The sequence below is a fragment of the Mauremys mutica genome, unplaced genomic scaffold, assembly GCF_020497125.1.
Source record: "Mauremys mutica isolate MM-2020 ecotype Southern unplaced genomic scaffold, ASM2049712v1 Super-Scaffold_100183, whole genome shotgun sequence".
Classification (NCBI taxonomy): Eukaryota; Metazoa; Chordata; order Testudines; family Geoemydidae; genus Mauremys; species Mauremys mutica.
This window is the reverse complement of record NW_025423281.1, coordinates 301,236-310,537: the sequence shown is the minus strand read 5'-3', so window position 1 is coordinate 310,537 and position 9,302 is coordinate 301,236.

Here is a 9,302-nt window from a genome sequence, read left to right as displayed (position 1 = left end):
GACAATGCCATGTTTATTGGGGTTAGTTTCTAAGCAAGCATATTCCGAAGCCCTTCACACCAGTCGGGCTTATCTCTATACGCCCATAGAGTCTGTTCCCCAGTGTTTCCTTCCCAGCTCTGATGCCGCAGAGCATTTACCCTGTGTCCCTCTTCCCAGCTCTGATGCCACAAAGCCTTGCATGTGTCCCTGTTCCCTGTTTTCCCCCCCTTAACAAACATGATTCCAATTTCCCTTCCCCCTCCTGTTTATAGAGTAATATTCTCAGCTATATGTTAACCAATCATTATACTAAAATTTAATGAACCAATTCTAACATAATTCTCTAACCAATTATGTTTATAATTGAAGATACCAATTTCCTAGAACTGGAAGGGACCTTGAAAGGTCATCAAGTCCAGCCCCCTGCCTTTACTAGCAGGACCAATTTTTGCCCCAGATCCCTAAGTGGCCCCCTCAAGGATTGAACTCACAACCCTGGGTTTAGCAGGCCAATGCTCAAACCACTGAGCTATCTCTCTCCCCTACCCTAATTAACTTATGCCTCACAAAACTCATTATACAGCAGAGAGAAACAATTAGAGAACCAGACAGATTAACAATAGAAAATTGTGGGACATAAAGAAAAAGCAATACAGAAAAGAGAGTTTCACAACCACAACTATTGATAAGTGATTTCTTGCCAGACAGGCTGCTGTCAAACTAAGTTTTCTTTAACCATCTTAAGATCTGTTTCTTTATCTGGTGGTGATGGGCACTATCAGGACAGGATCATCTTCCTAAGAGCCCAATAGCACCTTATTTCAGTGTGACTGGTTTGGGATGTGAGGATGTGACCCTTCGCTTCCCAGCTTATGGCTGCCCCTGCTGCTTAGCCTAAGAACAAGGCCTCAGACTAGCCTAGTGAGAGAAGGCCCATTCACAGGCAGACTGTGATTTTGATTCTTTGTTTTTATACCCCTGTAACTAGCTAAGTGATAAAAATACACCTAAGTTATTAAAGTCTAGGCTTTACAGGCAGGCCTGAATATCTCTATTCTAACAGTGGGTTCTACCCCTTCCCCCGTTCTATGTCTGGCTTGTCTATTTAGATTGTAAATTCTTCAGGGCATGAGCCAGCTACTATTCTCTGTTGTACTTTGCCTAGCACAATGGGGACCCACTGTTAGTTCGTTCTTAGGCACTAAAGTAATGAATATGATTAACAACTCTCCTGCCACTTTGAGCCAAGGAAGCTGGCCTTGGGATGTTACTGCTTAAAAATGAGCTGGGGGTAAAACCATGGACTATTCCTTGTGACAAGTGTCCCACAAATTCCACTGACCTCCCTTGTTTTCTTTGCCTGGAGTAGGGCTTCCAGATTCCAAACCTGATGTGATCTCACAGCTGGAACAAGAGGAAGAGCCGTGGGTCCCAGATCTCCAGGGCTCTGAGAAAGAAGTGCTCCTGAGAGCTGCCTGCACAGGTAGGGAATTGGTTAAACCAACTCAACAAGTGTGTGGGAATGCAGGAAACATTCGGGATGCCCTACAAAGACCCTGTGAGCTCTCCAAGTTCAGGATTGTTCCCTGCAGATGTGGAATCATTAGGCAGATGTGACTCATGGCTTCCCACCTATACTCTGACAAGTGGCAGCAGGTCCCTGCCCAATGTAGCTTTCCCCAGGCTATGGCTACATTAGCGCTTCAAAGCGCTGCCGCGGCAGCGCTCCCGCGGCAGCGCTTTGAAGCGCTAAGTGTAGTCAAAGCCCCAGTGCTGGGAGAAAGCTCTCCCAGCGCTGTCCGTACTCCACCTCCCTGTGGGGAATAACGGGCAGCGCTGGGAGCCGCGCTCCCAGCGCTGGGGCTATGACTACACTGGCGCTTTGTAGCGCCGCAATTTGAAGCGCTGCAGAGGGTGTTTTTTCACACCCTGCTGCAGCGCTGCAAATTTGCAAGTGTAGCCATACCCCCAGAGTGTTCTGGTGAGATGCGGACTAAAGCTGATCCCTTCCTGTCTCCTCTGGGAAAGGGTTTGGGGAAAACCAGCTCCTGATCGGTTTGATCTCTCCCACGCATATTTTGGTTTGTTCATCCCTTTTTCCATTCCTCTCTCTGACATTTCCTTTCTCTCCGGTGCAGGGAATGACCTATGTCTGGATTCTCTCTGTATCCCATCAGGTGTTGGGATGATGAGTGAGAATGAGGAGCAGAAACCTCAGCAGGAAGATGCTGAGCAAGTAGAACCACATGGAACGCTGTCAGGAAGATCCAAAGGGAATGTTTCCGGGAGTTGTGCACTCCCAGAAAAAGAAACAGCCTGTGAGACTCAGCAGAGGTCAGAAGAAAACTTAAGTAGCCTCTCAGACCTTATTCCACACGAGAGAATCAACTTGGAAGAGACACGCTACACATGCCACGAGTGTGGGAAAAGCTTCAATGGGAGCTCAGACCTTGTCACTCATCAGAGAATACACAGAGGAGAGAGACCCTACATGTTCTCCAAGTGCGGGGAAAGCTTCAGTCAGAGCTCTACCCTAATCACACACTGGAGAACCCACACTGGAGAGAAACCCTACATGTGCTCCCAGTGCGGGAAATGTTTCAATCAAAGCTCTGCCCTTATCACACATCGGAGAATCCACACAGGTGAGAAACCTTATGGATGTTCTGAGTGTGGGAAACACTTCATTGATAGTTCAACCCTCTTCTCACATCAGCGAATTCACACAGGAGAGAGACCCTACACGTGCTCTGAGTGTGGGAAAAGCTTTAGTCGGCGCTCACACCTTATCACACATCTTAGAATCCACACATGAGAGACGCCCTACACATGCTTTGAGTGCGGGAAACGCTTCACTGATAGTTCAGCCCTCATATCACATCAGAGAATCCACACAGGGGAGATGCCCTATACATGCTCCGAGTGCGGGAAACGCTTCAATTGGAGCTCACACCTTATCACACACAGGAGAATCCACACAGGTGAGAAACCTTATGGATGCTCTGAGTGTGGGAAAAGCTTCAGTCAGCACTCCCACCTTATCACACATTGTAGAATCCACACAGGAGAGAAGCCCTACACGTGCTCTGAGTGCGGGAAAAGCTTCAGTTGGAGCTCACACCTTATCAGGCATCAGAAAATCCACGTAAGAGAGAACTGTAATAAATGCCTTGACTAGGGCTGAGCAAAGATTTTTTTTTTAAATCACATTTGCTAATTCCCGCATAGTGATCTTTGCACCACCTTCACCGTAGTAGCTCAGCTCCCCCAGATGAGTTGCCTGCTTCTGCCTTTTCCAGCTCACCCTTCTTTGGGGTCAGTCCTGTGATCTTTTCTATTGAGTCGTAGGAGTGTATGTCATAGAACCATAGAATATCAGGGTTGGAAGGGACCTCAGGAGGTATCTAGTCCATTCCCCTGCTGAAATCAGGACCAACCCCAACTAAATCAACCGAGCCAGGCTTTCTCAAGCCAGGCCTTAAAAATCTCTCAGGATGGAGATTCCACCATGTCCCTAGGTAACCCATTCCAGTGCTTCACCACCACCTTAGCAAAATTAGTTTCCTAATATCCAACCTAGATGGCTCCCACTGCAACGTGAGACCATTGCTCCTTGTTCTGTCGTCTGCTACTACTGAGAACAGCCAAGCTCCATCAGCTCCAGGTGGGAGAGAGGTTTGATTCCCAATAAGCTACACTGAGGCAAAAACTACCTGTGCCTGACAGCCACTAGGGCTGTACATGGCGTTGGCTGCTCAAGTTAGTGATCTTGGTGTAAAAAGACAATTATAGCTGTAGAGCAGATGCAGCCCAGGTGCAGTGGTTGGCATTAGCTTTCCCCTTGTCCTGACCTAAACTCCATCACTTTCCCTAGTCTAAACAAACCCTGAGCATCACGGTTATACTGTTCCCCCTTTTCACAGCAATTGTTAGTCATCGAGTTCCCCCTTTGGGAACAAATTGTTTCATTCCCCGTTGCTCTGATGTTGGTTCAGGTTGTGCTGGAGAATAGATATTTTTACTACCATTTTCCTCACTTAAACTATATTGAACTATAACAAAGAGCAGGAACAGGGCAGGGATAGGGGAAAATGTCATTTCACCCTCTGTAACAATAGAAGGAGATAGGGTAAGTCAGAGGGATTCCCCATCACCATCCCAATCCCCCTGTTGTGCAGTTGGTTAGGTCAATCTTTTTTCTATAGGGCTGGGAAGATGATACCCTAGTAAATGACTTGGAACTAAGCAAAATACCCATGCATTGGGCTCCCAAAGCCGTTGTGGCCCAGGCCCTATCGCTCCTGAAGAGATCTCCTTCCTAATCAGGTGCATGTTGCCTATTATTTGGGAAATGCAATCCCTATCTAGGTACAGATGGGGAAAAATGGAAGTGACATTTTTGATCAGCTCACCCCTGGGAGATGCTGCAAATGTGTAGAAATTGAAATCCATGTTGAATGTGATATATCTGCAGAAAGATACCTATTTTGAATAGAGACCTGACATTTGGTGTCTTACAGGGATTCTAAGTCACACCTGAATTTAGTCCCTAATTTAAATCTGTGCCACCAGATTAAAGAAATAAAAGGGCATAGTAGGGGGAGTTGTACCTCACTGTCGCTATTGATCTGTTGTGCGGTTGGTGAAGAATTCTACGCCAGAGAAGTGTCAAATTACTCCAAGTAAGGTCAAAGATTTGACAAGAACTCAGGTAGAAACTGCAGGTAGTGGTGGTTGATTTTCACCCCAGATATGGAAGCTATGGTGTTTTTAGAATCCTGCTCCCTAGTTAAGTGGCATTGATCACATTCCTGAAGGACGCCATGATTAAACTGGGCACAACTGTCTTTTACCATCTGGCTCCAAAGTTAGATGAAGCACAGAGAGAAACAGCTGATTTCTTCAGAGCCATTCCATGCCTATGGGTCCCAATCTGGCTGCCTTGTTGGACAAGGAGCACTTCCTTGCTGGCCAAACAATGGTAGCCAATGAGGGAATGTATCAGATGCGAAGTTCAGACTGCAGGATACTTGAATGCTGAGTCCAGAGTCTGTGGTTTGGTCTCTTAGGGCAGGTCTATGCTACTCACCGGATCAGTGGGTAGCGATCGATCTATTGGGGTGTTGATTTATCGCATCTAGTCTAGACATGATAAATCAATCCCTGAGCGCTCTCCCGTCGACTCTGGTACTCCAGCACCGCTAGAGGCGCAAGCGGAGTCGACAGGGGAGCAGCAGCAGTCGACTCAGCGCTGTGAAGATGCCGAGGTAAGTCGACCTACATACGTCGACTTCAGCTCTGCTATTCCCGTAGCTGAAGTTGTGTATCTTAGATCAATCCCCCCTCCTAGTGTAGACCTGTCATTAGTTTTTCTCTTGAGACTAATGCATTTGTATCACCTCTCTGCCTCCTGCTTCTTTGAAAAATTAGAAAGTGTGAAAATAGAGCACAGGTGGTTCTAATTCCTCAGCATCTTCCTGCTGGGGTTTCCCCTCCTCATTCTCACTCACTGTCCCATCACCTGATGGGAGACAGAGAGAATGAGACATAGGTCACGCCCTGCACTTGAGATAAAGGAAATCTATGCCAGTACCTGGTTCCTAAACTGCAGCTACAGTTCCTACTCCAGGCGAATCCAAAGCCCGAGAGGTGCAGAGATCCAACCCCTTATTATCTTAGAAACGTTTTGTTCCCTTTTCTATTTTTTGTCTGTTTCTTTTTATGAAGTTGGAGACCTCCCGGCCTTTCTATTCGATTGGGGTGTAACAGTGCAGCTTGGTGAGGGTGTGAACACCTCTGAAATCTACAACGGGAAGATGTTAGGAAGAATAGTTTCCCCAAATCTTAATAGCCTTAAAACCCTGCCCTATGGAATGACTGAACGCATGCGCCTCACCTGTGCAAGCATTGCAAGGAATTGAGTGGTCAGATACGTATTGTTCAGCGAGAGCTGTTTGAATTCTTTTACTAATGTCTCTCTTAAGGTCTGTATGTGTTTTGGGGCGAGAGGACGAGGAGAAGTATTAGCTACAGAATAGTGAAATCTAACGAGAAAACTGTAATTAGCATTGAGCTTGTGGGCTAAATGTCAGCAATAATTAGGTTTCGGCATTGAAATATTCAGCTGGGTAAATCTGGGTTTCACTGCCTGGGTGAAAAATCTCTGGGGTTTCGGCATCACTAAATGTGCACCTGCCTCCTTGGGTTGCTCTTTCAGGATTTATAGGGGTTGGTTTTTCTGCTGTATTAATCTGATGGTTGGACTAAATTGACGACTTGATTCCAGCGCAATATCCTTGTTAACTCATTGATTTCCTGATTTGACCTGAACTTTATCACTGTGTTGTTTAACCCTTAGCTGAGTGGTGTCTATAGTCATTTAGCCTCAGTGACGTGCGCTCTTGGCTTTATTTGTTCATGTTAATAAAACCTGTAACTGGGAAATTGAGTCATTTCTTTCAATAAGCAACGGGGGCTGGAACTTTTCTTTGTGTATTTCCCTTTAATTCAATCTCCATTTTCTTCATTTCACACTGTTCTAAGTTAAGGAATGTGGAGCAACAAAAACTGACACAGACCTGTTGCTGCCCCATTCTGTGCCCATCCAGCAGGAGCAGAGAACAAACCCCTCCTGGAGCCGGGATTGTCACACTGGACTGGAAATACAGACGCGTGTTTCCAAGCTTTGCTGTCTTTCTCCAATCCTGGCATAAGGGTGACACCTACACCTGCTTGTAATCACGCCTGGCAGGAAGGAGATCCCGATGTGCATTGCCTTGGGAGCAGGGGGATCTGGGAGACAGGGGGGGCTATTTACCCAGAGCTCAGGAGCAATCTGTTCTGGGGTGTTGCAGTAGAAAAAAGCTGGGTGCTGCTTTCCCCACTTATTTCTCCTTATCCCCTTTCAGTCTCTCCTCTTTCCCTTTCTTCCTCCTCCCCCACCCTCTGGCAGGGAGACTCGGTCACTTCCCTGCTCCCAGGGGCGCTCACTCTCCCGTAGCTGGATTGGCCCCCGTGAGTGCTAATAGGAGCGAGAGCCTGGATGCGGGTCAGTCCCTGCAGCGGCTCTGGGACACACAGGGGCAGGAGGAGGAGCGGAGATGGGGCTAGTTCCCACCTCAGACAGTCCCTGGCCCGGTGAGTGTGGCAGCTGCAGCCTGGGTTGGGCTTGAAGGAGCCAGGAAGGGGCTGGAGCAGTGGGGGGCTGGTAGGAAGGAAGCAGGAAAAACAAGGAAAAGAGCCGTGGGGCAGCTCCTGGTGGCCGGGTTTTGTAAGGTACCAGACACTGCTGGTGCTGCTGCCGCCAGTGTGCGCTGGGAGCCGGGGCTGAGCTCTGGGCTGCTGCTGCGGCGCTAGAGGGGCTGCTCCAGGGACAGACTTTCACTGAAGCACTTTCTGTGCCCAGCCGAGGTGGGGACTTTCTCCAGCTGGACCCAGTCCCAGGCTCTGCCACCCCTGGCCAGGGGCCGCAGGCACCAGGGGCCAGAGGGACCCCAGGGGCAGCCCTGGGTGGGCAGAAGAGACTCCACACACAGGTCCCAGAAGCTGAGGGTCTCGCAGCCCCTGGGGATCTGCTCTTGGGTGGGGTCTGGACAGCGATGGAGCCCCTGCCTCATGCTGCCTCAGGTGCAGTGTGAGAAATTGCTGTGTGTAGGAATTTGCTACTTATGGTGCATTGAGCATGCTCACATGAACTAAGCATGCTCAGTAAATCTGCTGAAGCCACTTCCCTTCACCCTGCCCTTTCTCAGAATCAGATTCTGCAGATTGCTATTTACAGGGTGTCATAAACGTATAGCTACAGGTAGCATAAAATACCCTGTAAAGGGTTAAAAAGCTCAGATAACCTGGTTGGCACATGACCAAAAGGACCAATAAGGGAAGAAAATACTTTCAAATCTGTGGGGGAAGGTTTTTGTTTTCGTGTTCCTTTGTTCTCTCTGGGTCAGCGGGGAACCAGGGCATGGAAAATACGTCTCCCTAAGCACATGGCATAGAAAAACCTTAGAGTTCTGTCCATAGACAGGTCCTTGCATAGCTTGCTGAGTCACAAGGTGTATCTGCCTTTTCTCAATGGGTAGATTGTATAGCTGATGGTCCGTAATGGGCCATCAAGCAGGCTAGGCAGAACTGACACCAACTTGTCTGGCTGAGGTGTTCCCTGGAAACAGCACAACTTTGAAATGCGGGAAGCATAGAGCCAATATTCATAACATCAACTACAAAAATGATACACAGTTAGAGATAGCATAACTATAATCAGCCAATCAGAACCTCTCCATAGATCCCTTACACAACAGCCTTTCTACAATATTGGCTGCAAATATAGAACAGTGGTCGCAACGGTGATCTATACAGTTACAGATTATGTCAATAATGTCACAGGAGGTGACACGGCATCAATGAAATTGGAGCTGGGACACCAAAGAGCCACCAAATGTTCTGAGGGCTGGAGAAAAATGCCTTCTAGTGAGCTATTGAAAGAGCTCAACCTGTTTAGCTGATCAAAAGAAGATTGAAAGGTAACTTCATTGAAGTGCTGAAGTGCCTTAATGGAGAGAAAGGATTGGGTATTAAAGGGCTCTTTAATCAAGCAGAGAAAGGCACAACAAGACCCAATGGCTGGAAGGTGAAAAGAGACAAATTCATATTACAACAAAGACACAAATATTCAACAGTGAGGATGATTCACCACAGCAACAAGTTACCAAGGAAAGTGATGGATTCTCCATCTCTTGATGTCATTTCATGAAGACTAGATGCCTTTCATCGACACCCGTGGTCTTCCATCCTCCCGAGTTACCTAGATTTATGCCTAGTGACACCAACAGGGTGATCCACAGGGAGCAGCTCAAACCTCCAAAGTGCCCGGCCAGGGGCAGGACATTAGCCCAGCAAGGGAGGGGTGTGGCAGTGACATCACAAAGGCCTTTGGCAGGACCTCAGACTATTGGTCCAAGGTGGTGGGGAGGTGGTGACCTCACAGAGAGATGCTGACATCAGCCAGGCAGGACCGGGGCGAGGGGCCAGGGAAACCTCAGAGACCCCTGTGGCTTTGCTTCAGCAAGTCTCCTTCTCCAGGTCTCTCTCTGAGGACTGAGGGAGTATTCGGGTTCACGGACGTGAGCGCCAGGAGGAACCTCTTTCGAGTTTTCTCCTTCCCTTTCAGTGATTTTACTAGAAAACAGCCGTCCCTGTTTAGAAGGTAAGAGCCTCCTGGAGGTTTGAAACCTGTTCAGTCTGATCCATCTGGTGACAGTTGAATTCTAGGCATGGAAAACACGAGCTTAAGGAGGCAGAATTTTATTCTGCACCTGGGA